The 25,454-nt window shown below is 43.1% G+C and overlaps 1 protein-coding gene and 1 pseudogene across 9 annotated transcripts in view; one reads left to right on the top strand and one right to left on the bottom strand.

Annotated features, from left to right (window-relative positions):
* slc10a7 (solute carrier family 10 member 7) overlaps positions 1 to 25,454 on the bottom strand; it is a 542,484-nt gene that overhangs the window by 286,076 nt on the left and 230,954 nt on the right. The window lies entirely within an intron of this gene.
* Positions 17,092 to 17,150, top strand: LOC139252703 (U4 spliceosomal RNA; annotated as a pseudogene).

The following is a 25,454-nucleotide window of genomic DNA, read 5'->3' as shown; positions in this document are numbered from 1 at the left end:
AAGAAGCTTGGGTAACTTAACATAAGAACATAGGAATTAAAAGCAGAAGGCCATACGGCCCCTCGAGTCTGCTCTGCCATTCAATAAGATCATGGCTGATTTTCGACCTCAAATCCACTTTCTCGCCCGATCTCCATATCCCTTTATTCCTCTAGTGTCCAAAAAGGTATCTATCTCAGCCTTGAATATACTCAACTTAGCACCCACAGTCCTTTGGGGTAGGGAATTCCAAAAATTCACAACTTTGAGTGAAGAAATTCCTCCTCAGCTCAGTTTTAAATGGCCGACCCCTTATCCTGAAACAGAGAGCTCAATTTTCTCCAGTGATTTGCGCTGTTTTTTTGGAGCAGGCTGCTTTTTTTTGGCCTAAGTTAAAAAAACACAAAGTTTCCCCAATCACTTTGCACCAGCGTAACTCAGTTAGTTACGATTTTTTTTAGGTTCGTTTTTTTTCAGCCAAAGGGGGCGTAACCCACCACCCGCACCAATTCTGGCCATTTAGGGAAGTTTGGCCAGCTGAGAGTTACTCCAGTTCTGCTTAAGCCAGCGTATGTGGTCTCTGCAGAAAAACCTTCTGGAGAGTTAAAGAGAGCGAGAGAGAGAGAGAGAGAGAGAGAGAGAGAGAGAGAGAAAAAGAGAGAGAGAGAGAGAGAGAGAGAGAGAGAGACCAGGGGACCGATTCGGGCGGTGGACCGAGGGAGGCAATTCGGGCGGCGGACCTGACCTGACCTGCAAGTCCTTCAGCTGGGGGCATTGGAGGTAAGTTGCTGCTATACATTTCAAAGTGTTTTAATATATTGCGAGCTAGCTGTATGTTTCACTTTGCAGCCTCAGCTCGCATTGTGTCCCGGTTACCATGGCAGCCCGATCTTTTTGGCACAGATCAAGGCTCCACCCCCAAAACTAAAGGACAGGTTAGGCCACGGCAAAATGAAGAAATCCAACGGGGAAACTTAGAACATTTTTTGGCGTACTTGGGCCCCAAAAAAGCAGGTGTAACTCTTCAAGTACACCAAAAAAAAGCTTTGAGGAAAATTGAGCCCAAATCCCTAATTCTCGAGTCTCCAGCCAGGGGAAACAACCTCTCACTATCTACCCTGTCAACCCCCCCTCAGTATCTTACATGTTTCAATGAGATCACCTCTCATTCTTCTAAACTCCAGAGAGTATAGGCCCAATCTACTCAATCATAGGACAACCCCGAGGGATCAATCTAGTGAACCTTTGTTCCACCGCCTCGAAGGCAAGTATATCGTTCCTCAAATAAGGAGACTAAAACTATGCACAGTACAATTGTAGTAAGACTTGTAAGAATTGTAGTAAGATTTTCCTTTCATAAAACCATGCTGACTCTGCCTAATCATAGGGCTGAATTTTCGCCACCATTCTGCACTGTTTTTTTGGCCTACGCTGTTTTTTTTGGAGCAGACTAAAATCTGCAAGTTTCGAGAAAAGTTTTTGCACCATTCTAAATACATTCCTCCGATTTTTTTAGTTCCTGATTTTTTGACGTCACTGGAATCTGCTGGGTGCGCCATTTTTGGCCAAGCAGGAATTTTTTCAAGAACGCGCATTGCACCGTTCTGAAAAACCTTACCTACACTAAAAAAATCGGCGCAGAGAAGAGAAAATCGGCGCAGAGAAGGCGCCATTGTTTTCGTGGAGCTGAAGACACAGCACCAGTGCGGGGAGACTTTCAGCCCGGGATTTCAGCGGCACCGGTGGGGGGGACCTTTCGACCCGGGATTTCAGCGGTGCTGGCAAGTGGGGGAGGGGGGCCTTTCGGCGCAGGATTTCAGCGGCACTAGCACTGTAGAGGTGAAAAAAAATCTATAAATGCTATTAACAGCAGTTACAAAAACTCCTGAAGGACTGGAGATGTTGTTCACAGAACCCTGGTTCTGAATTGATGATAATTTTGTGTGTGTTACATTTGGAAGGAGAATTGCTAAGTTTGTGCAACATTTCCCTACATATCATTCATAGGTTCCTGGTTTCATATACTGAGATCTCAGTCTGTTGTCCCAAGTCTCACTTAATGATCTATTTTACAAAAGGGAAATGCTTTATTTGTGCCTTAGCCCTTCAGTGTGTCCTTCGTTACCCTGGGAACCTCAGTTTTTTGGCACGGGCCTTAATCTTCCACCCACAGAGCTTAAGGACAATCTGTGTCGCTGCAAAATGGAAGATTACGCCGGCGAAACTTGGAACTTTTTTGGGGGCGCAGTCAGGCCACTAAAAAATCAGACTTACCTCTACAACTATGCCAAAAAAAGTCCATGTGGAATTTTGAGCCCATAGTATGATTTGTGAGTGCCCTGTTACCACTTCCTTCATAATGGATTCCAGCATTTTCCTGATGACTGATGTCAGGCTAACTGGCCTGTAGCACCCTGTTTTCTCTCTCCCTCCTTTCTTGAATAGCGGGGTTAGGTTCGCTACCTTCCAATCCGCTTGGACCATTCTAGAATCAAGGGAATTTCGGAAGATCACAACCAATGCAGCCACTATCCCTGCAGCCACGATTTCCATTCTCTCCCCATCAACTCATATATAAACACCATAATAAACAAAGAAAGAAAGATCACAGAGAAGTATCCTTTTCCTCCTACCTCCCCCAGTTTCATTATAGACTGCTACAAATTATTGCCCTCACCCTCCCACAAGTAAGTTGGCTGGTCGGAGAAATAAAAAAAATACATTTAAAAAAAAGTACATTCAAATCAAACATTTTTTAGGAAACAAATCATTTTCAATATATTTTAATCAAAAAGTCAACAGCTTCAAATATTCTGGATCTCTTCTTATCCCAAGTTGATATACAGCAACATCAATATGTTATAATTAGAACCATAAATGCATTCCGAAAAATTTAAAGACAATGAACTGGTTTCTGTACCATTCTCAATTTATGTGCATACAGGAAAAGATTACATCAAAACTTTTATAACATACCTCACATTGATCCCCTTCTCAATCTCTGCTATTTCATTCACTCTTTTCTGTCTCTCACTTGCTCCACATTTTCTGAAATCTGATACACTGAGTTCAAGTTTCAGTAAGATGGAGTAGCTACGTTGGTGGACTGCCAGCTTCGAGGCCAGGAGCTCTTGGATTTGAATCCAAGTACCTTTCATCTTCTTGAGGGTTCTAAATAAGCATCTTGGGGAGATAATAGGCGATAATAGATAAAATATCTCATGGCAACTTGAGAATGTATTGGAATCGAGAACCACACTCCACAGCAAAAACAAAGATGATTGGTATTTTTCAACCTGCATCTTACTGCAGTGCATTCTGTAGTTGGCACATATTGCAGCCGTTGTATGCCGATGACAGAAAAAGTAGATGTTTAAGCCAGTGGCTGGGGTACCAATCAGGCGGACTGCTTTGTCTTGGATAGTGTCAAGCTTCTTGAATATTGCTAAGCTACACCCATCCAGGATAGTGGACAGTATTCTATCACACTCTTGACTTGTGCCTTGTAAGTGGTAGAAAGGCTTTGGGGAGTCAGGAGGTGAGACACTTGCTGCAGAATACCCAGCCTCTGACCTGCTCTAGCAGCCACGGCATTTATGTGGCTTGTCCAGTTAAGTTTCTGGTCAATGGTGACCCCCCGGGTGTTGATGGTGAGGGATTCGCCGATGATATCATTGAATATCATGGGGAGGTGCTTATGCTCTCTAGTTAGAGATGGTCATTGCCTGATACTTTAGTGGCACAAATGTTACTTACCACATCAGCCCAAGCCTGGATGTTATCCATGTCTTGCTGCAGGGACAGCTTCATTGTCTGAGGAATTGCAAATGGAGCTGAGCACTTGTGTGTGCATTGATGTCAAGGGCAGTCACTCTTGCTTCGGCTCTGGACTTCACCTCGTGTCCATGTTTGGACCAAGGCTGTGATGAGGTCTGGAGCCGAGTGGTTCTGGGTAACCAAACTGAGCTTTTCTTCCAGTCTTGTAAATTCCTCTGCTTCAAATATTTATTCACTTTTCCTTAAAAGATGGAACTACTCCTTGTGGCAAAGCATTCAATGCTCCAACAACTCACTGGATAAAGCAATTTATCCTGACTTCTCAGATCAGTCTCTTAATGACAACTTTAAGTTGATGATCACTCATGAGAAACTTCCCTATTCAGCCTTTCAACTCCCTTCAAAGGTTAAAAAGTCTCTACTAAATCTCCTCTTAGCCTTCTCTGTTTCAGTGACAACAGTTCAATAGCCCGTAATTCCGTGAACCCTTGTAAGGCAGTATGGGACTTTGCCCACTATCAACCCCATCCTAAATCCTGGGGACCTGATTATAATATACAGGACAGACAGCGTGTACTTGTAAAAGTGCAGCAAAGGCATTCACTCTAATTGGTAGTCTCTCATCTCTAAATCAAAAGATTTAGAGGTTCAAACCCCACTCTAGGAATTGAACATATAGGAGAGGATTTTCCTCTGAATTATTACTCTAAAATAGATGATCCCGGGTTGTAAAATCAAGAAAAAGGGGCAGGGAGACTCCCACCAAATCCCCACCCCTAATATCAGCGAAGATTTTCCTCTGCCTCCAATACTACAGATGTCAGCCATCGGCTCACTGTCTGCCCCACCACAAGTAAATGATGGTTGGGTGGGGGAAATTAGGACATTAGGGAAGAAAATTTCGGTCACCGTCATTTGGGGCAGTAACCCAGGTGGAGCAGTAATTTTAGCGTCTTGAAAAGGTTTGTGCCCTCTGCCCAGAAATTTGTCAGAATTGGTTGAAGAGCTGACAGGGGCGCTAAACCAGCCATTGCACACCAGAGCTGGGGGAGGGGGGGGTGGGGTGGGGTGGCGGTGCGGAACGCTAACAGAAAATGTCGGCACTAAATTTATTGCACATGCACCGAACTTCGATTCGGATCCCGGGAAAAGCCGAGTCTTAAAGGCACCCATAGTAATACACCCATTAAATTTTTCAAAATCACATATTTCTGTCTGCCGTTGCAAACTCGGAGGCTCACCACTATGCTGTGTGTAAACGTTGCACTGACTGTGACCTCCGACGGAAGCGCTTCCTCATCTCTTTAAGTAGCCACCAGTTAACAACTCTGCATAGCCTGTACCGACTGTTTTTCCAGACGTTGTTCTTGGCGGCCGCACTTAATTTTCCGATTGGGGCGCAAGCACCAGGATCATGTCATGATTGGAGTGGACGCCAGCAGACAGGCACTACTGGTTTGCACCCCCGGTGAGCCTCTAATGAACTTTCGGTCACGGCGCTAAACGCTGGGCTCCCGGTCGGTAACCTCTTCCCTCTGGCCGTTATCTGAGGCGTTAGATAACCGAAAATCCAGCCCTAGGACTCTGGACAATTTAGGAAACATAGGGTAGGAACAGGAGTAGGCCATTCATCCGTTAGTGCCTGTTCTGCCATTCTACGGTTGATCTCTACCTCAACTCCATTTCCTCGCCTTTTCTCTATATCCTTTGATACCCTTGTCAAATAAAAATCTATTGATTTCAGTCTTGAAAATTTCAATGATCCACCATTTTCGCTGAGTAAAACTCCTAGAATTATTTCCTAACAGCACTTTGGGAGTATCTTCACCACAAAGGACTGCAGTGGTTCAAGACAGTGGCTCACCTTCTCAAGGGCAATTAGAGATAGGCAATAAATGTTGGCCTTGCCAGTGACGCCCACATTCCAGGAACGAATTTTAAAAAAGCTACCAACCCATCCACATCCCCACAAACTTTGGTGTCATCAAATCTGAGCACTTTGCATTGAGTTTCTGAGTCCAAGTCACTGAAGTAAATTAGAAACAGTATTGGTCCCAACTTGGATCCCTGGGGCACCCCACTCAACCTGAAAGAACTCCTCTAACAAGTACTGTAATATATTTACTCGGACATTACAAACACATAGACTACAAGATGGCTCTACAGAAACTTGTCATATGACCCTGTCACATGATGCTTTTATTATATACATCAATAGTTGCATTACCACAGTCGTCCATTGGGTGGAACAGTAGTCTACTAGAGGGAGCTCTATATTAAACTTCTCCCTACTTAATGAAGAAGTAATCATAACAAAATAATCATCATACATAACTTGCATGGTTATATACAACAAAAAATAGGGACTTATTTTGTCATATTTACAAATCAAACTTAACCACTCGTTTTCTGTTTTGAAGAGGATACCTTCGCTCTTGAACAGAACTTTTCAAACTTGGTGTCAAACATAGATTCATTTGAGGCTGAGCCCAAGGAGCATTTTCTCCAAGGGCAACCCTCATTCTACATTTTGACTCTCCACAATTTCAGACTGATTGTCTGCCTGACTCGGACTCAGACTTAAATTCTGACTTTCTCTTGGACTTGTTTCTAGTATATCTGATGTAGGATTTGCTACTGGTACTCTACTTGTAACAAGACTATCTGACTCATCAGAAATAATCAAATCATTCCAAATCCTTCCACATCTGTAGGTAAAATATGATTAATGTGAACAAACCTAACCTTTCCATGATCAAACATCTTGACCAAATATGTGCGAGGGCCAAATATCTTCACTACTCTTCCTGGTAACCACTTTAACCATTTATGGTGATGGTTCTTCACTCCACCTTTTGATTCAATTTCACACTTCTCTCTCTTACTCTCCCTCTATCATAATTCTCTTTCTGTCTTAATTATTTATCTTCTACTGACTGTGCCAGGTTTGGCTTTAACAACAAAGGCCTGATTTATGGCTGTCGTTTGGGAAAAAAAATGCGCTGGTATTTTACCAGTAGTTATATGAGGAGTATTACAATAAGTAATGAAAAAATTTGTCAATTTGTGGTTCAACAACAATTGCCGTTTCCTTGGATTTGAATCCAATATTTGCTTGACGTGGGCACATTTTACAATTTGTACTATGCACTCTGCTGCCCCATTTGAAGCAGGGTGGTACAGTGGAATTTTGGTATGTTTCACATCATTTCTGCTCATGAACTGCAAATTCTTCTGAACAAAATTGCGGCCTATTGTCAGACACAATTTCTTCTGGGAGGCCATATAAAGAAAACAATTTTCGCAAATTGTCTAGTGTTTTACTTGTTATTTTCCGCATTTGAAACACCTCTATCCACTTCGAATGGCTATCAATCACAATTAACAATTTTTGTCCTTCTTGCTCAGCAAAATCAATGTGGGGAAAACTGCAGTTGGCGGTTCCTTTGTACGAATGCCTCTGACCCGAAAAAAATCTACGAATGTACCTGGTGGTCCCGGAGGAACACAGGATTCCGGTCGGAGGCCTAGATTCGCTGCGCAGCACATGGGAAGGTGTCTTTCAGGTGCTGGAGTCACGTGGGCCTGGACCACCAATTACTCTGCAGTATTCTCACTGATGAAAACGGGATCTCCGTTTGTACGAGTTCCCATTACTATCAATGAGAATAACCCCTAAAACACCGAAACACAGCATAATAAATAAAACACCTCACATATTTAAAATTAATTGAAATTAAATGTAATTAAATGTTAGAAAAAATTCATATTTTTTGGAATTTTTTTAATGTGTTTTAATAGGATTAAAAATAAACTTACCTTAACAGGGACAGGGTTTTTAATATACCTGTAAAAATAAGTGTTTAAATTTAATTTTTATATGATTTAAAACTCTTACGCTGGTAACAGTAAGGTATGTGCCTGTTTTTACCAGGCGTAAAAGTTTGAAGGACATTCGCTGCGCATGAGTTGGGCAAATAGCCCAATCTCTCTCGCGTGGATCTCCTTTTTCCGGGGATGCGGAAGAGCTGTCGAGAGAAATCTTGACAGATCAGAAAAGCTGGTTTTCAGCGCATGTGCACCGCGCCCCCAAAAAACGATTTTTGCGAGGCCTCGCCGGGTCCGTGCACACATCGTCCAAATTTCGGCCCTATATGCAACCTTTGCCACATCCTGGGAGGCCATTTCCATGGCTGTAATGGTACTGATGGTGTTTTCAGGCTACCGATTCACATGTTATGCACTGACTAATGATGTACTCTCTATCTTTATCTAGACCTGGCCACCATAATTAACTGCATGCAAAACTCTTGGTCAAGCACATTCCCAGGTGCTGGTCATGAAGATCTCCTAACAATTTGGAGCTGAACTTATTTGGGATAACTACTCTTGCACCCCACATGATATAGGCTAGAATTTCCACATGGATTTCCATCGGGTTTTTTGGCGGTATTGCTCCTTTTTGGCGGAAAACCACCTGGCGGGAATTTCCTCAAAGAGATCCGTCAGTGATTTCAAAATACCGCTGGGGAGTGGACCACCAGTATGCACCGCCGAAAAAAATGCTATCCCCCAAGTTTGTTCTCAGCAGTGACCCGTAGGTGAGTAGAAAAAAAAAACGCCCACGGGAAACCAGCCGGAGCTGGGCGGTAGGTATGAAGCCCTGCAAAAGTATTTGTTTATAATTCTTTTTAAATTCTTTTACAGTGATTAAGTGGAAAAAGGTTCTGAGAATGTTTCCCGATTTATTTTTTGTGTTTCCCCCCCCCCTCCCTCTGCAACATCTGCAGCCTCGGACTAAATTTGAGTAAGTACCGCCCAATTTGATTAAGAACCGGCCAATTTGCCCAGGACTGTGTTTTCTGCCGAGAACCTGCGCGTAAGACCCATTTTTCCCACCGGGCGGAATTTTTTCCTTTTTTGGTGCAATTTTTCACCGGTGCTAATTTAGTAATCTTAGCAGTTTTTTAGGCGGCAATCTGGTGGTGGCGGATTTTGTGGAAATTCTAGCCCACAATCTTTATCCACTGATAATTCATTCCTATGAACGAAGTATGGATGAATATCTTTCTCGGATACCTAGTTTGGCCAACCATTTGCTATATAGTCATATACCTTTGACATAACTGGGTCACGTTTCGTTGCTCTACCAATCTCTTCAGCTGTAACTGGCAGTTCATCAATGTATGAAAAATAGAACACTTCTTCTACCTTAGAGATAATGGCCTTAGTTTCTAGTCTTTTGAGTTATTACTCAACTTTCTCTTTGAGTGCGTATGGTACGGGACATGGCTTGCAGTGAACTGGTCGAGCGTCCTTCTGCACTGTGATGCTCGCCTTGAAGTTTTGGATCGGACTGCCTGTTTCAAGGAACACATATGGATATTGCTTGATGACATTATCCTTCGATGCAAATCTCGTTTCAACACAAAAAATCTCATTCCAATCCAGCTTCAGTGATCCCAACCAATTTCTACCTATCAAGGCAGGCTTGTCTCCTGTCACTACTAAGAGAGGCAAATTCTGAAACTGGTCTTTGTATTTCACCGGTATGGTGATATGTCCTACTACAGGGATTTGCTCTCCTGAATAGCCTTGCAGCTCTATCTTCAACTTTTCCAGTGGAAAATCACTCAATTTATCAAGATATAGCGATTCCGGTCATCTTCTTAGGCGGTCCCTTGAATCGAGAATGACTTGCTTCCACACCAAAAAGGGATGCGTTCAATGAGTTCACAGGTGTTTCAATGAAGGACCTAATATTCCAGGTGCATATTAAGGGTGGAAGATGCCTGTGTGTGGATGTTTTTAACGTGTGGTGGCCGTTGCACACCAGCCACCACACGGGCTTGACAGCGCTAGGTCTTGGTCCAGTGGCAAGGATTAACCAAGACGACTGGAGACCAGCTCTGCTGCACAGACCTAGTGTGCACACATATCGCAGCATGGGCTGGCCCATGCAGCCCCTAGGCCCTGCCTCTTCTGGGCCCCGAACTCACGCTTCTCCTGGGCCCCGATCACATTGCGCTGCAATCTCTAGCCGCTCCTTCGCCCCGACCTCGCTGATCCTGCTGTACCTGCCCACGCTCCAATCACTGACCTGGGTTATGGTGACGTCCAATCCAGTTGCCTTTTTCACTGCCGTCGCACTCCTGCACCAACTCGCTCCCTGAAGTGGTATGCCGCCACGCTGTTCAGGGGCCGCTTGCCCACTATGGCTCCGACCATAAAAGGCGAGTGACCCCCGAACAGCGCAACGGCTCCGACCTGGTACTACGCTCACGGATGCACCAGTGTCGATTTCCATGGGTGTTTTGGCTCCTGCCATGTCTACTTGGATGACGATACAGCGCTAATCGTTGTTAAGATACCCTAGTGCTCCTGATGACCTCCTCATCCTGTTGCTTCTCTTCAATGCTATGTAGTCTCTGGCAATTTCTACTTATATCCTTGAAAGTTGGTTTACTCTTCAGTCGGCATGCCTTGGCAAGGTGCCCAGTTTTCTTGCAGAAGAAACACTCTGCCCTCACATATGGACAGCTTTGAGCAATGTGTTGTCCCAGGCACTGATAGCACGACTTCAATACTCTGTTACCTTGGTCAGTTGCTGAGGCTTTGGGGCCCAACTGTTTTTTTCTTTTACCCTACAGTCGATTCACCTCGGTTGTCTGACGACTGGAAACAGCACAAAATTCTCGGGTGCATTGGTCGGCCATATCCATCGACATAGCAGTCTGACAAGCTAAATCAAAAGTCAAGTTAGGGTTGTCAACAACTTTCTTCCGAATGCTTCATTTTTCACCCCACAAACAAAGTGGTCATGCAATGCTCGATCCTGAAAATGTCCGAAATGACAGTGAATGGATAGCTTCTTTAAAGCTACAATGTACTCACTAATACTCTCCTCAATGAATTTGATCTTGTATTCCAAAATGACAGCTTCCAGCAATTTCTAGGGGCTCAGGACTGTAGTGCTGTTCTCTCGGTCAGTGGCATGTCCTTTGTCTTGATGGAAACAAACACATTTTTCAGGGTTTCATACACCTCAGGGCCTGCTTCAGTCAGGAAAATAGCCGGTTTTCTTTCTAACACCACCCGGTTACGGTTTTCATCATCAGGGACTTTGACGATCCTATTCGTGATGAAAAAAAATTACCAGCCACTCCACATACGCTCCGAAAGTCTCTCGGTCGCGATGGACCTCACCCAAGCGCCTATTATTCCCATAGCAGCCATCTGAACTCTGGCAATGTCAACAGTGTGCTTGAAATTTACCTTGGATTTTTAGCTGTGCTGCAAAACAAAGAAACTCTCAAAGTCTCTCTGTTGTTTGGCTGGATGATCCACCAACAAAAATTTCAGCTAGGGAATCCAATTATCCTATCTTCATCGCCAATGTGATATATTCTCTATGACATCACAAAACACAGACTACAAGATGGCTCTACAAGAACTTGTCATGTGACACGGTCACATGATGCTTATATTATATACATCAATAGTTGCATTACCACAGTCGTCCACTAGGTGGAGCAGTAGTCCACTGGGGGGAACTCTATATTACAAGTACCACTTGCTTTTTATTCTTAAACCAATTTCTTATCCATTCTCAAGATCTACCCTAGATCCTTAGAGCTTAATTAATAGCCTTTCTCATGTGGAATTCTGTCAAAGGCCTTCTGGAAATCTAGGTAGAACACATTGTTGGGTTTATCAGAATCCACCTGGGATGTCGCTTCCTCAAAATGAGTTGGTCAAGCAAGATTTTCCACTTCTGATTCCATGCTACGATATTATTGTACAGAAAATCTTCAAGTTTACATTTGATAATAGATTCCATACTTTACACATAACTGAAGTAAGACTAATGGATCTGTGGTTACCGGTGTCCAATTTGTTGCCCTTTTTGAATATGGGTACCATGCTGGTCTGTTTCCAATCTAATAGCACTCCCCGGTGTCCTGTTAGAGAAGATTAATGTCTAGTATGATTTATAATTTCAGTACAGTATGTCATATTGTTCAGAATTTCAGTATAAAATTAAATGGATTCACGTCGCTCCCAAAACAATGACTAAATTGATGTTTTCACTCACCAAATGCAATGTTAGGATTTGCAACACCTAAATTAGCATTTTCTATGTCACAATAAATCTGCATCAAAATTACTGCCAGGCAGGAAATCACCCACATGCCCTTTCTCTTCAAGAAGGATTAAACGTTACATAATTGAGGCAGTGCAGGGAAGCAGGTATAATTCTGCATTTCAATGTGCTATACCTGACCTGAACTTGCTTTATGCTGACACAGGATGCCCAAAATAGAAAGTGTTTCATTCTCCAGCACTAATATTTCTCATATTGAGCACAAAAAACGGCAAGTTTTTTTCTTTAAAATGTTAAGAAAGTTTATCAGACAGCACTTTCTTCATTTTATATTTTTTCTTATTACACAGATATAATAAGAAAGGAAATTCTAAGCACATTAACAAACATTACAGATATACCATTGCCATGGTAAATTTGAGTTATCAGAGAAAACCTATTTTTACAATCAATCTAGTTTGCACATGTAAATGAGCCTAATTAGCGTAATTATTCTGAATGCAATGATACCAAAATTTTGATAATGAAAGGTTTTTCTAATTAAATGTACACATGTAAATTAGGTATGATTTGCATAATTAACATTAGCATGACTAATATCCTCTGTGTTTCATAAAGACAGGATTTACACTTTTAAGATTCTAATTAAAGCCTTAAAATGTCCACACCAATACCACGTTTCTCACCTCTTACATTAATACCTTATAATAATAAATACTTCAATATTCTGCATATAACATATATGTATTAAAATATTTATATTATTCCTGCCTGGATAGATTAAAAAAGTAAAATTCACAATTATTACTCGTGATAAATCTATTTTGATGGGTTATGATGCCTTTCATCACTATTACTCTAATTTTTTTTTGTCAAGTATGGAGCAGAACCTATTCATAAAGAGAGATGTTTAAATTGATTTCTACAAACTTGGGCACATAATTCAGATCGGCTTAGGGTATGAAATTCAAGTTGGGAGCAATACCTGTATCTTTTAGAAATATAGGAATAATCATATATCAGAATTATGAAACACATGCATCAACTTCTGTTTCCAGAGAGGAATCTAGTTCTCTTGTTGACTGATATCATGAGGAAAGTAATTCAATCAAGAATGTTTTTAGTAGCGAGTGAGAGTGAAAAAAATTATTACAATACAACAATAGTGTTGGTGTGAAATGGTTTTGCTTTGTTTTGATGCTGAAGTTATAATGCGAGTCCAGAATTGGAGCCCCACCTGCCCTTGTAGTGAAATTTGGATAGGTTGTTAGTATACAGAAAGTATCTTGTTGAGATAATAGTTTGGACGTATGGAGTTGAAAACAAATTTAAGAGACTCATTATAATAGAATAGTCCAACATAAACACATATATATCGCTTTAATATTTTACATAATTTGATGTAATTTTGTGAAAAGTTAGCCAAACTAATGAATGACTGAGCAAATTATGATAGATAGCTGGAAATAACATCAAAGTGTTCAATCATTAGTAAGATTATGGGAATGGGGCATTAAAGGGAGGAATGAGCATTCCCACTTGGGAGTAATCATTAATCTGCAGTTATATGTGGGTCAAAGGTTTCACTTACCATCCAAGTAGGAACACTGCAATTTCGAATAAACAGTATTACACCTTACTGTTTATCAGTGACGGAGACACCCAATCAGATGTCTGCTAGTATTATTCAAAACTATTATCTCAACAAGATACTTTCTGTATACTAACAACCTATCCAAATTTCACTACAAGGTCAGGTGGGGCTCCAATTCTGGACTCGCATTATAACTTCAGCATCAAAACAAAGCAAAACCATTTCACACCAACACTATTGTTGTATTGTAATAACTTTTTTCACTCTCACTCGCTACTAAAAACATTCTTGATTGAATTACTTTCTTCATGACATCAGTCAACAAGAGAAAGATTCTTCTCTGGAAACAGCAGTTGATGCATGTGTTTCATAATTCTGATATATGATTATTCATATATTTCTAAAAGATACAGGTATTGCTCCCGACTTGAATTTCATACCCTAAGCCGATCTGAATTATGTGCCCAAGTTTGTAGAAATCAATTTAAACATCTCTCTTTATGAATGGGTCCTGCCTCCTGCCACTGAACCATGCACCAGCCAGTAAAAAATAACACCCTGGGCGAGGCAAATAGTTCATTTCAGATTGGGGATTCCCTGCACACCAAATTACGCTGGGTTAAAAGCTACTCCCCAAAGTCAGCACATACGACAGTACATGTGTATTATTCAACAATATTAGGCAAATTATTTCCGGCTCCGTTGCATCTATTCAGGCAGTTATTGCTTACCTCTAAGCCAGTTGTAGGACTGCAAAGGTGGAAGATTCCTCCAGCATGGGAGTGTTTCCACTCAGAGGGAAATTCATAAAATGTTGATAGATCCTCAAACATTCAGGAGGGTCTGCACTGGCAAGTGTTAAAACACATCAGCCACCTGAGACAGGTACTGGTTTGTTTGATACCTCCCCATAAAATGCCAAAGCCTTGTGGAGGAGAGTATGTAAGTGAAGTAGGTGATGAACAAGGTTCATTCCAATGAGCAATCTGGGAACATTCACTACAAAACATTACTTCTTGATTGATCTCAGCTTTTTTCTTCAAACTTGGTGGAGTGCTTTGTCTTTTTCAATTAAAACAAATATATAGTACATTTCCTGTGGCATTGATTTAATTCGAGGTTTTATAAGAACAGAAGTTTTAAGTAGAGAAGTATTATCAGGAACACTGACTTATCAGCATTGGGATTGGGTCCTGGAGTCTAGCAGTGATAGAGATTACCTCAGCATCTATGAGCTGAAGGTGCTTGCAAATCTCAGGAACACTGGACAGGTAGGTTCTGGGAACAATGGAGCAAGTCTTAGGATCTGCGATCACTGATAGAGGGATCCTGGAATTTACAGGCTTCGGGAGGGAGTTCTCGATGCCAAGGGAGAATTGGCAGTGGTTACGGGTTAATGGAGCATTCAGAATATGGTTGTTCAATTTGTGAGCACTAAGGAGAGGGGTCTTGGGAACTACAATTCTTGAGGGAGAAGGCGGAGGTTTGAAGGAGAGTTAAGGAGGAGTTCTTGTGAGCGCTACGGCTGCATCGCCATCTTTGTGTCCGAAAGAACATAACATAAGAACATAAGAATTAGGAACAGGAGTAGGCCATCTAGCCCCTTGAGCCTGCTCCGCCATTCAACAAGATCATGGCTGATCTGGCCGTGGACTCAGCTCCATTTACCTGCCCGCTCCCCATAACCCTTAATTCCCTTATTGGTTAAAAATCTATCTATCTGTGATTTGAATACATTCAATGAGCTAGCCTCAACTGCTTCCTTGGGCAGAGAATTCCACAGATTCACAACCCTCTGGGAGAAGAAATTCCTTCTCAACTCGGTTTTAAATTGGCTCCCCCGTATTTTGAGGCTGTGCCCCCTAGTTCTAGTCTCTCCGATCAGTGGAAACAACCTCTCTGCCTCTATCTTGTCTATCCCTTTCATTATTTTAAATGTTTCTATAAGATCACCCCTCATCCTTCTGAACTCCAATGAGTAAAGACCCAGTCTACTCAATCTATCATCATAAGGTAACCCCCTCATCTCCGGAATCAGCTTAGTGAATCGTCTCTGTACCCCCTCTAAAGCTAGTATATCCTTCCTTAAGTAAGGTGACCAAAACTGCACGCAGTACTCCAGGTGCGGCCTCACCAATACCCTGTACAGTTGCAGCAGGCACCAACCTATTTTTACCTTATGAAGTGGTTAATCTGCTTTTTAAGTGTAGAAGCTGGGACATGGGGTTGGCATGCTGAGCGGAAAGAGCTGGGATGGAGTTAGCAGCCTCTGATAGGGATAGGGGTTTTGAATGAAACACATGATCTGCGTTGTGGCAGCACTGATAGTGTGCAGGAGATTGGCATCACTAGGAAAGGTCTGACAGCACTCAAGGGGAAGCAATACCAGGGAGATCTTGAGTGTAGCATGACTCAAAGGGCACTGGAAACTGGAAACACTCGATTGGTCTGTCAGCACTCAGGTTTCTGAGAGAACTCAAGGAAGAGGTGCTGGTAGTCCTTTGGAGTGGGTGTCTGGGGCCTGGTAGCCTTAAGTTTTGTATCACTGCTTAAAAAGGAGTCAGGATGCTAGGACCTGCAACCAGCACTAACAAACTGTGCATGCACAGAGACCTAAAAGGGGCACTGAGGCACAGACCTTGGACTTAATGAAAATGTTGAGATGGCTGGCCCAAGAAAACTGTAGAAGCTACAGGAAGGATGCAGATCTAAAGTTCCAGGTCCCTAGCAAAATGTTTGGGGTAAATGGGTTTCCAATAGTAGACATAAAATGTTATGGTTAGCTTGTTGTGCATTTTCTACAATGTAAATGTTTTTTTTTTTAAGGTCTATTTAGTTGGCTAACATAAAACAACATAGCTACCAAAATAAATCAGAAAATGTTGAAGCAATTTGATCGGTTAAGTTTGAATAGTAACAAAACATTTTAAAATTCCAGTTTACAAATGAGTCAGGTTATATATAATGCATAGAAACACAAACACAAATACAATTTTATACAGATGGGTACAACACTGAAAAAGAATAGAAATAGCAGCGATTTTTGACAATTGGTCAAAAGCAGAGGGCCCATTTTATTTATATATGAATTTGCTCATTTATGAATGGTAGCTTTAGTAAATATCGATGCATTTTATTTTTTAGTTTTGCCATGGTTACTCATTTCTTACGAGTATATTTTGCTACCTGCCTGGTAAATGGAACTGCTTCAAATTTATTCATTTAATAAATTGGATAGTTGGTAACTTAACAGATTATGGTTACTACAGTAAATAATGATTTTTTTTTTAACCCCATGGATGCATGATGCTTCAGTTGCAATGCCTTTGAGGTATGAAACACTGGATATGTGCTAGATTCTAGATCTTCAATTATACTGATGTGCAATTTTGGAATCCTCGAATCTGTGCAAAAATCTGTGCCAAAATTAAAGGGAATAGTACCATTCTGCCCAATCCAAAAGGCCAGCACCCAAGGAAGTCAACCCTCAAACGCTCTCTCATATGCCACTTAATACTCAAACGCCATCCCCTTGCTTGCAATCTGCAATTAATGTGCCCTGACCCCCATCTTAACCTCGTCTTTGACCAGCCATCAAAAATCACTACTATTTCCATTCCTGTGTAGTGTTGTACCCATCTTTGCGCAGTAGCAGTATCGTAGCCGATGAGGTTTAACCGAGGCGTGATTAGTGCGCACTAGGTCGGTGTAGCAGAGCAGGTCTCCAGTCGTCTTTGATAACCCCTGCCAGTGGACCAAGACCTAGCTCTGTCAAGCCCGTGTGGTGGCTGGTGTGCAACGGCCACCCCACTTTAAAAAAATCCACTCACAGGCATCTTCCACCCTTCAGGGTGTAGTTCAGGATCTGGAATGTCAGGTCCTTCATTGAAACACCTGTGAACTCATCCTTTTTTGCCGTGGAAGCAAGTCATCCTCGTTTTTAGGGACTGCCTATGATGAAGATGATGATGTACCCATCTGCATAAAACCGTATTTTTCTGTTTGTGCCTCTCTGCATTACCCTACATTTACCATGATTCATCATAATTTATAACCTGGAATTTAATTAAAATAAATATTTTTGTTACTAATCACACATTATATAGATCTCCTAAAAACAAGTTAGCAAACATATAACAAGCTTTGAAATGGCTGCTGAACTGAATAAGAGCGAACTATAGAGAGCACTGGTTTGCTAAATAATGGCAATGAACTTATCAATTCAAGGTTTATGGTTGAATGCAACTGCTACATTGGGTCTATCAATCACCAACAAATCTAGGACAAAGTCTGTGACCTTCCAAGGCTATAATGGCATTTAAAAACAAAAATCCAATTGTGTGATCAGACAATCATAAGTGGCTTATTTGATTACATCAATATGATGATTGAAACTCATTAAGGCTACAAAATGCATTATGAACCAAAATCACTTTTGCAACACAATCCCCCCAAAATGTAAAGTTTATGGAATGTCCTCAACTTAAGCCTGTAGAAACAAGAATGTTCAGCAATATTCGCTTATGCTACAAGTTCAAAAGATGCTCCTAAAAAAAGTAAACAAAAACAGTCTCGTCATCCAGTTGCATACTATTCAAGGCCAACTCGCTTGGGAAAAGCTTGCTTGAAAATTGGCTTTCACCTAAAGAGTTGTACCTTTACTTTATTTTTAATGGAATGAGATGCACAGGGAAGCAAGAGTACTTACTGAAAACTGTATTCTGTTCACTCGTGTATGTTATGTTAAAAAAAAGTTTGTTCATTAGCAATTGTGCCTCATTTCGCTTGACTGCTTTCGTCAAGGTAAGAGGATGTATGATCAATACTACAGGAGCTGATCTACATAACAAGGATTCCACGCTACAATCCTTGGGCCAATCTTGGGCAGAAAAAATTCATATGGGACGCAAAGTCTACTTACATAGAAACATAGAAAATAGGTGCAGGAGTAGGCCATTCGGCCCTTCTAGCCTGCACCGCCATTCAATGAGTTCATGGCTGAACATGCAACTTCAGTACCCCATGCCTGCTTTCTCGCCATATCCCTTAATCCCCCTAGTAGTAAGGACTTCATCTACCGTATATACTCGCGTATCATGCGACTTTTGAAGACCTAAATTGTAACCTAAATTTGGGGGGTCGCATGATACGCGAGATACAAAATTTGCGGGTGTGAAGTGCTGGCCAAGATTAGGCTGTTAGGCTGTTAAGCAGACCGTATCCACGCTGAATCTCGGCATGCTCCAACAATCCTCTATGTAAAGACATTTCTCTTGGTTTCTCCTCTCACTCTCCATGATGGTTGTAAATCGAATATCCCTGGTTGATATTAGTTCCTCGATACTCATGACCAAATCATTAGTTTATGTGGAAAACAAGCCAAGTTCCTGCAGCACACCACTAACTACATCCTCCCAATGCAAAAAAAAATCCATTTGACTCCTGCTGAAATTCTTCTCTTCAGGGGGAGAGAGAGTCGCGGAGGTCGGGGGGGAGAGAGAGTCGCGGAGGTCAGGGGGGGAGAGAGAGTCGCGGAGGTCGGGGAGAGAGAGTCGCGGAGGTCGGGGGGGAGAGAGAGTCGCGGAGGTCGGGGGGGAGAGAGTCGCGGAGGTCAGGGGGGGGAGAGAGTCGCGGAGGTCGGGGGGGGGAGAGAGAGTCGCGGAGGTCGGGGGGGAGAGAGAGTCGCGGAGGTCGGGGGGGAGAGAGTCGCGGAGGTCGGGGGGGGGGAAGAGTACGGAGAGAGAGCACGGAGAGAGAGTACGGGGAGAGAGAGCACGGAGAGAGAGCACGGAGAGAGAGCACGGAGAGAGAGCAGAATCCACTCGATGTTTCATGTTAAGGTCTGTATTCGATCTCAAAAAAGTGACTCGCATGATACATAAGATATATGGTAAAATCATGTTTTGGGGACGAAAATTTAGGGGTCGCATGATACGCGAGATCGCAGGATACGCGAGTATATACGGTAACTCCTTTTTGAATATATTTAGTGAATTGGCCTCAAAAACCTTCTGTGGTAGAGAATTCCACACGTTCACCACTCTCTGGATGAAGAAGTTTCTCCTCATCTCGGTTCTAAATGGCTTACCCCTTATCCTTAGACTGTGACCCCTGGTTCTGGACTTCCCCAACATTGGGAACATTCTTCCTGCATCTAACCTGTCAAAACCCATCAGAATTTTAAACGTTTCTATGAGGTCCCCTCTCATTCTTCTGAAGTCCAGTGAATACAAGCTCAGTTGATCCAGTCTTTCTTGATAGGTCAGTGCCGCCACCCCGGGAATCAGTCTGGTGAACCTTCGCTGCACTCCCTCAATAGCAAGAATGTCCTTCCTCAGGTTAGGAGACCAAAACTGTACACAATACTCCAGGTGTGGCCTCACCAAGGCCCTGTACAACTGTAGCAACAACTCCCTGCCCCTGTACTCAAATCCCTTCGCTATGAAGGCCAACATGCCATTTGCTTTCTTAACTGCCTGCTGTACCTGCATGCCAACCTTCAATGACTGATGTACCATGACACCCAGGTCTCGTTGCACCTCCCCTTTTCCTAATCTGTCACCATTCAGATAATAGTCTGTCTCTCTGTTTTTACCACCAAAGTGGATAACCTCACATTTATCCACATTATACTTCATCTGCCATGCATTTGCCCACTCACCTAACCTATCCAAGTCGCTCTGCAGCCTCATAGCATCCTCCTCGCAGCTCACACTGCCACCCAACTTAGTGTCATCCGCAAATCTGGAGATACTACATTTAATCCCCTCGTCTAAATCATTAATGTACAGTGTAAACAGCTGGGGCCCCAGCACAGAACCTTGCGGTACCCCACTAGTCACTGCCTGCCATTCTGAAAAGTCCCCATTTACTCCTACTCTTTGCTTCCTGTCTGACAACCAGTTCTCAATCCATGTCAGCACACTACCCCCCAATCCCATGTGCTTTAACTTTGCACATTAATCTCTTGTGTGGGACCTTGTCGAAAGCCTTCTGAAAGTCCAAATATACCACATCAACTGGTTCTCCCTTGTCCACTCTACTGGAAACATCCTCAAAAAATTCCAGAAGATTTGTCAAGCATGATTTCCCTTTCACAAATCCATGCTGACTTGGACCTATCATGTCACCTCTTTCCAAATGCGCTGCTATGACATCCTTAATAATTGATTCCATCATTTTACCCACTACCGATGTCAGGCTGACCAGTCTATAATTCCCTGTTTTCTCTCTCCCTCCTTTTTTAAAACGTGGGGTTACATTGGCTACCCTCCACTCGATAGGAACTGATCCAGAGTCTATGGAATGTTGGAAAATGACTGTCAATGCATCCACTATTTCCAAGGCCACCTCCTTAAGTACTCTGGGATGCAGTCCATCAGGCCCTGGGGATTTATCGGCCTTCAATTCCATCAATTTCCCCAACACAATTTCCCGACTAATAAGGATTTCCCTCAGTTCCTCCTCCTTACTAGACCCTCTGACCCCTTTTATATCCGGAAGGTTGTTTGTGTCCTCCTTAGTGAATACCGAACCAAAGTACTTGTTCAATTGGTCTGCCATTTCTTTGTTCCCCATTATGACTTCCCCTGATTCTGACTGCAGGGGACCTACGTTTGTCTTTACTAACCTTTTTCTCTTTACATATCTATAGAAACTTTTGCAATCCGTCTTAATGTTCCCTGCAAGCTTCTTCTCGTACTCCATTTTCCCTGCCCTAATCAAACCCTTTGTCCTCCTCTGCTGAGTTCTAAATTTCTCCCAGTCCCCGGGTTCGCTGCTATTTCTGGCCAATTTGTATGCCACTTCCTTGGCTTTAATGCTATCCCTGATTTCCCTTGATAGCCACGGTTGAGCCACCTTCCCTTTTTTATTTTTACGCCAGACAGGAATGTACAATTGTTGTAGTTCATCCATGCGGTCTCTAAATGTCTGCCATTGCCCATCCACAGTCAACCCCTTAAGTATCATTCGCCAATCTATCCTAGCCAATTCACGCCTCATACCTTCAAAGTTACCCTTCTTTAAGTTCTGGACCATGGTCTCTGAATTAACTGTTTCATTCTCCATCCTAATGCAGAATTCCACCATATTATGGTCACTCTTCCCCAAGGGGCCTCGCACAACGAGATTGCTAATTAATCCTCTCTCATTACACAACACCCAGTCTAAGATGGCCTCCCCCCTAGTTGGTTCCTCGACATATTGGTCTAGAAAACCATCCCTTATGCACTCCAGGAAATCCTCCTCCACCGTATTGCTTCCAGTTTGGTTAGCCCAATCTATGTGCATATTAAAGTCACCCATTATAACTGCGGCACCTTTATTGCATGCACCCCTAATTTCCTGTTTGATGCCCTCCCCAACATCACTACTACTGTTTGGAGGTCTGTACACAACTCCCACTAACGTTTTTTGCTCTTTGGTGTTCTGCAGCTCTACCCATATAGATTCCATATCATCCAAGCTAATGTCCTTCCTAACTATTGCATTAATCTCCTCCTTAACCAGCAATGCTACCCCACCTCCTTTTCCTTTTATTCTATCCTTCCTAAATGTTGAATACCCCTGGATGTTGAGATCCCAGCCCTGATCATCCTGGAGCCACATCTCTGTAATCCCAATCACATCATATTTGTTAACATCTATTTGCACAGTTAATTCATCCATCGTAGTGACTGTGACATTGAGCCCGAGAGAAAGCTAGTGTAAAATTTGTAACCATAAAATTTATAACACACACATTATTTAAACAGGGAGTGATTTCTTCCTCTGCATTAAAGCCATATACCTGATGCTCATATTATATTACTATAATTGTGTGTAAGGGTACTTGATGTCCTTTCTAGGGTACTCCTATCACATCCAATGTCTTTGATGACGAGGGCAGGTACATGCAGATCCTACTAACAAGTGGCCATTGTACTCAAATTGGCTGCCTCTAAAGCTGCAGTCCCAGGTTTGATTGCTTCTCTCTACTGATTCAGCTGATCTCCATTGGAATGAGAACACAAGAAATAGGAGCACGGGTAGGCCATACAGCCCATCGAGCCTGCTCTGCCATTCAATAAAATCATAGCTGAACATTTATAACAACTCGACTTTCTCGCCCTATCACTATAGCCCTTGATTCCATTCGTGCCCCAAAAATCTATCGATCTCAGTCCTGTGTATACTCAACGACTGAGCATATAAGAACATAAGAAATAGGAGCATAAACCAAACATAGGCTTCACTGGGAGATGAATCCTGCAATACTAAACAAGTGCTTTAACCAACTAAGCCACAAAGCCAATTCCTATGCCATCATCATAGGCGGTCCCTCAAAACGAGGATGACTTGCTTCCACGCCAAAAAAGGATGAGTTCACAGGTGTTTCAATGAAGGACTCAAACTACATCCTCAAGGGTGGAAGATGCCTATGCGTAGATTTTTTTTAACGTGTGGTGGCCGTTGCACACCAGCCACCATACGGGCTTAACGAGCTAGGTCTTGGTCCAGTGACACGGATTACACAAGACGACTGGAGACCAGCTCTGCTGCAAGGACCTAGTGCGCACACATATCGCAGTGTGGGCTGGCCTGTGCAGCCCCTGGCCCCGAACTCACGCCTCTCCTGGGCCCCAATCACATCCCTCCACAGTCTCTCACCGCTCCTGCTGTATCTGCCCACGCTCCAATCACCGACCTGGACCTTGATGACATCGCGCTTCGCTGTCGTCGCCCTCCTGCACCAGCACGTGCTGCTCCCTGAAGTAGTATGCATCCATGCTGCCCATGGCCGCCGTTCATCGCTCCTTTTATGGCCCCGACCTGCCGCTGGTGTTCTTAAGCAGGTCAGGGCCTCCACACTGCCCATGGCCATCGCTCGCCGCTCTATGGCTAAGCCATAAAGCCACTTCCATTGCTTCAGTTGACCCCAGTGCTCATGGTTTAGGGAAGATAAAAATAGAAACATAGAAATTTACAGTGCAGAAGGAGGCCATTTCGGCCCATCATGTCCGCGCCGGCTGGCAAAGAGCCACATAACCTTTGGTCAGCAGCCCGAAAGATTACATAGAAACCTATGAACAATGACGAAAAGGCAAAGAGCACCCAGCCCAACCAGCCCGCCTCACACAACTACGACACCCCTTATACTGAAACATTCTATGCTCCACCCCAACCGGAGCCATGTGACCTTCTGGGAGAGGCAAAAACCAGATAAAAACCCAAGCCAATTTAGGGAGAAAAAATCTGGGAAAATTCCTCTCCGACCCATCCAGGCAATCAACTCTAGTCCAGGAGATCACCCTGGCCATATTCTATTCCCTGCAGTACTTACCATTATATCTGCACCATCCAACAACAGGATCATCCAGTCTAATCCCAATTCCCAGCACTTGGTCCGTAACCCTGCAGGTTACTGCACTTTAAGTGCCCATCCAACCATCTCTTAAGTGGTGAGAGTTTCTGCATAGAAACATAGAAAATAGGTGCAGGAGTAGGCCATTCGGCCCTTCTAGCCTGCACCGCCATTCAATGAGTTCATGGCTGAACATGCAACTTCAGTACCCCATTCCTGCTTTCTCACCATACCCCTTGATTCCCCTAGTAGTAAGGACTTCATCTAACTCCTTTTTGAATATATTTAGTGAATTGGCCTCAACAACTTTCTGTGGTAGAGAATTCCACAGGTTCACCACTCTCTGGGTGAAGAAATTCCTCCTCATCTCGGTCCTAAATGGCTTCCCCCTTATCCTCAGACTGTGTCCCCTGGTTCTGGACTTCCCCAACATTGGGAACATTCTTCCTGCATCTAACCTGTCTAACCCCGTCAGAATTTTAAACGTTTCTATGAGGTCCCCTCTCATTCTTCTGAACTCCAGTGAATACAAGACTCCAACACTCTTCCAGGCAGCGAGTTCCAGATCCCCACAACCCTCTGCGTAAAGAAGCCCCCCCCCCTCAAATCCCCTCTAAACCTTCCACCAAACACCTTAAAACTATGCCCCCTCATAATAGACCCCTCCACCAATGGAAATAGACCCTTACTATCCACTATGTCCAGGCCCCTCAATATTTTGTACACCTCGATGAGGTCTCCTCTCAACCTCCTCTGTTCCAATGAGAACAAACCCAGCCTATCCAATCTGTCCTCATAACTAAGATTCTCCATTCCAGGCAGCATCCTAGTAAATCTCCTCTGCACCCTCTCTAGTGCAATCACATCCTTCCTATAATACGGCAACCAGAACTGTACGCAGTACTCCAGCTGTGGCCGAACCAAAGTATTATACAATTTAAGCATAACCTCCCTGCTCTTATATTCTATGCCTCGGCCAATAAAGGCAAGCATTCCGTATGCCTTCTTAACCACCTTATCCACCTGGCTTGCTACTTTCAGGAATCTGTGGACAAGCACTCCAAGGTCACTTTGTTCATCTACACTATTAAGTGGCCTACCGCTTAATGTGTATACCCTTTCCTTCTTAGCCCTCCCAAAGTGCATCGCCTCTGAATTAAATAATTCCATTTGCCACTGCTCTGTCCAGCTGACCAGTAGATTGATATCCTCCTGCAGCCCATGACTTTCCTCTTCATTATCAACCATACAGCAAATGTTGGTGTCGTCTGAAAACTTCTTAATCATACTCCCTATATTCAAATCAAAATCATTGATATGTACCACAAAAAGCAAGGGACCCAGTACTGAGCCCTGCGGAACCCCACTGAAAACATCCTTCCAGTCACAAAAACATCCATCAATCATTACCCTTTGCTTCCTACCTCCAAGCCAATTTTTGATCCAAGTTGCCACTTTGCCTTGTATCTCATGGGCTTTAATCTTCATGACCAGTCTACCATGCTCTAATCACTACAAAAACAACTACTTGTACCTATACAGCACCTTTAACATAGTGAAGTGTCCCAAGGCGCTTCACAGGACTATTATGAGATAAAAATGTTATACTGAGCCACATAAGAAGAAATTAGCGCGGGTGACCAAAAGTTTGGTCA

Source organism: Pristiophorus japonicus, chromosome 2 (genome assembly GCF_044704955.1).
Source record: "Pristiophorus japonicus isolate sPriJap1 chromosome 2, sPriJap1.hap1, whole genome shotgun sequence".
NCBI lineage: Eukaryota > Metazoa > Chordata > Chondrichthyes > Pristiophoridae > Pristiophorus > Pristiophorus japonicus.
Note: the sequence above shows the minus strand (reverse complement) of the source record. Positions and strands in the feature narration are given on the sequence as shown.